Source organism: Talpa europaea (genome assembly GCF_964194135.1).
Source record: "Talpa europaea genome assembly, chromosome: 5".
Taxonomy (NCBI): domain Eukaryota; kingdom Metazoa; phylum Chordata; class Mammalia; order Eulipotyphla; family Talpidae; genus Talpa; species Talpa europaea.
In genome coordinates this window covers 31,581,456-31,584,879 of record NC_140071.1, presented here as the reverse complement: position 1 = coordinate 31,584,879, position 3,424 = coordinate 31,581,456, and positions in this window count along the sequence as shown.

Here is a 3,424-nt window from a genome sequence, read left to right as displayed (position 1 = left end):
GAAAGTAGATCTTTTCCACTTTCCAACCTGCCCCCAGATCCGCTTGTACTCCTGTATTCCCTGTTAATGACTTAATCAGCTATTCAGCATAGTCACCCAAGTTGATCTGATCTCTCTTCTGTCCCTTACTTCTCATGTCACAATGTCTCTGACATATGTCCTTTTCTTTCTACTCTCAGAGTGCTGGAAAGACTTAACACTCTTAGTGAGTTCTGTCTCTCCTTTCCCAGGTGACTATCAGAATTCTTTTTCTCAAATTTAACACAAAGTCAACTGGACACAATCACCCCCGGCCCCTCCTCCCGCCTTTTCAGCCTCATCTCTTTCCACACCTGCTTCTGTACAGTAGGAACTTGAGTGTTCCTGTCAGCAAGTTCTAGATGACTTTATGGACCTCTGCTTAAGTTCTCCCTTAAATCATTCATTTCTAAACATTTGAAATCATCATCAATGTCCTTTATGAATCTTTGCAATCCCACTCTGCACTCCCAACCAGAGGACCAATTCACATCCCTCTTACTGAAGTCTCAGTAGAAACACTATCACCTTTCACTGATGAAGTAGCTGACTCAATGTCTCTCTCTACTTTTATACTGTGAACAAAACTGAGGACAAAAAGCACATCGTAGCCACTTTTATTGCCCCTTCAGTTAATAGACATATATGACATGGCCAATGACTATGGCTTGAATTTGTTATCTACACTTTCTTTTGTAAATTACAATGATGCGTTAAGATTGATAACTAATGGATGAAATGTGAATAAATGCTTCTCTTTTTTGCCTTGTTTAATTAAACAAAATGTGGTTTACTCATTCGAGACTGAAATAACATATGCTTGACCTTGTTGTGTTCAAAGTGATAAAACAGACTATTTCTCAATTAATTTCTTGCAAATATGATTCTCCTTCCTGCACTTCTGCCTAAATTTGCTTACACAAGTGTCTGGTAGGAACGATTATGTTGGCAATGTGTCTTCTCTGGTAAGTTAATAGGTCATTACCAAAACTACTTTAGGTGAAGGTAGGTGGTTTTGTACCTTCTTATAAGTCCTGCCTCCTGCTGACTGTTCACTGACCATTTAGGAAAAGCGCAACATTGTTAGTCTTTACAGTAAAGAAATCTGGGATACTGATGAAACCCCAGTCCAAATAGAAGTCAAACTGTATGTCAATATTTCAGAGTGAGAGACAGTATTTATCAGAAGTTAGCTCAAATTACCAATTCTGAACAAAACATTTTGACCATTTTCATAGTCTTCCAGTCATGCTTAGCAGCAGTGTCCAATTTTGAGGGAATCTTTTGATGAGTTTCTATTACAGCAGGGTAGCAGAACTGGAGAGATGACAAAAGCTGGAATTTCAATGTGAACTTTATCTCTAAGCTTGATTAGAATAAAGTATGGATGTTGTTGTTTACTTGAAAGATAAGGGGAAATAGACTTTGTTCCATTGCCTTCCTACCCATATACCTTTGGTGGCAGTAAAATAGGAAAGAGAGTGGGGTTATGGGAGGCAAAGACAAATAGAAGGAAGATTCTTGCTAACTACTTTTGACTTTTATTATGTGATGATACAAAGATAAAACACAATATCACCCGAGTAATGTAGAAATCCCAGGATGAAATGTGTATATGTTGCCATATGGCATTAGATTGTGGCTCTTACCCACTCAATTGGATTGTTTGCTCTTTCTTCTTGACATTCACTGTGCAACCAGAAAATAATAAAAAGTATGATATGATATGGGTTTATTTGATATTGAAACTGGAGTGTTCCATATTTTTTTCTTAGACAATCCAAGTTAGTTCCTTAACAACTATGGAAGTATCCCCCAAATATGGATCATTGCATACATAATAAAAATCAAAATTTAAGCTTTTTTTTTTTTTTTTAAAGATTTATTTATTTATTTATACAAGCACTGGGTACAGTCAGATGCGCGGGAGGGTGAGAGAATTCACCAGAGCCAGAGCGGGGAGCAGAGCAGGCAGAAGGACAGAAGGACACTGCTGAGGGGAGCAGCGGGCGGCAGGAGAGGTCTGCGCGCCATGTGGGACCCTCCTCCGGTGGCCGGGGAGCAGCCGGGGATCGAACCGGCGCTGCAGAGGCTGCGGGCAGCTTCGCAACCCAGCGCTCAACCGCTGCGCCACCGGGGAGGCCCCAAAATTTAAGCTTTTAAAAAACAGCTATTCAGATTCACTAGTAGTTCCACATAATTTTTGCTAAAGTCATTACTTATAAAGAATTAAGGAGCTTGCAAATTACTTCAGCCTTTTATAAACAATGGAGAGTTTTTCTTTGCTATTTTAAATTTAAGAAGAGTAGGACTCCAGAGACTTGCATTTAATAATTTCATGGGTTTTTTTTAGAACAGAAAAAAAATTCACTTAAAAATTTCAATTGCCTTCATATTCAAATAGTTAGAAAGGAAGATAAAGTAATCAAAATGATCTGATGAAACACTATTAAATATAAAGTTGGGAAATATATTTTCTTACAAAGGTTCTGGAAGAAGCTGAATGGCTAGAGTGCATATACACATATGTTTAAACTTCACTACTATACAAAGACTAGACAGGTATGCTGAAAAATGAAAATGGTTGATTACACATAGTAGTAAATTTTTTAATAACTTTTTGACTATAAAACAGTATCTCTATAATATGCAATTGCAAGGAAAATTGATTAGTATAGACCTACCCTTATAAAACTTGAAATTCTGGGTACAATCACAAAGAATGAAATTGTAATCACATTCCAGGGCATTTGTAATATCTTTGTGGATGTCAAAAATTGACCCAAAAAGAGACTAGTAAATTGAATCTCTTTGCAAGTAGTAGTTTGTGGAAATTGCGCTCTTACTCCGAATGGATAATCCAAAGTGCTCCTGGAGATTTGCTTATGCGGCAAATTTATAAATGTCATTAAAGAGTTACCATCACCAAGTGAATTATTTGGGACTTTCTCCGAAGAGCACATTGAAGAACAGAAAACTCTCTTAACAAAGGAAAGTTGGGCCTCCCTGGTGGCACGAGGGGTTAAGAGGCAACTCTGTGAAACAATCTGCAGCCACTGCAACACAAGTTCAATCCGTGGCCAGTAAGGTGACCCACGTGGCCCAGCAGACCCCTCCTGACTCGCCTGCTGATCCCCTCAGCAGATCTGCCTGTTCTGTTCCCCACTCTGTCTCTGGTGAATCCTCTCCCCCGCCCCCATACTGCTAGCCTGTACCCCAGTTCTTGTACGCATAAATAAGTAAATCTTAAAAAAAAATTTAAAAAAGAAAGTCCACCTGTACATTGTCATTCTGGAATCTAAGGCCAGGGTATTTTGCTGAAAGGTTAATCTCCAGGGAGTGGCAGACTGTTTCAAAAAGGGTTTGCCAACTTGTGGTTTGGTCTCTAAATTTCCTTTCGCTCTCT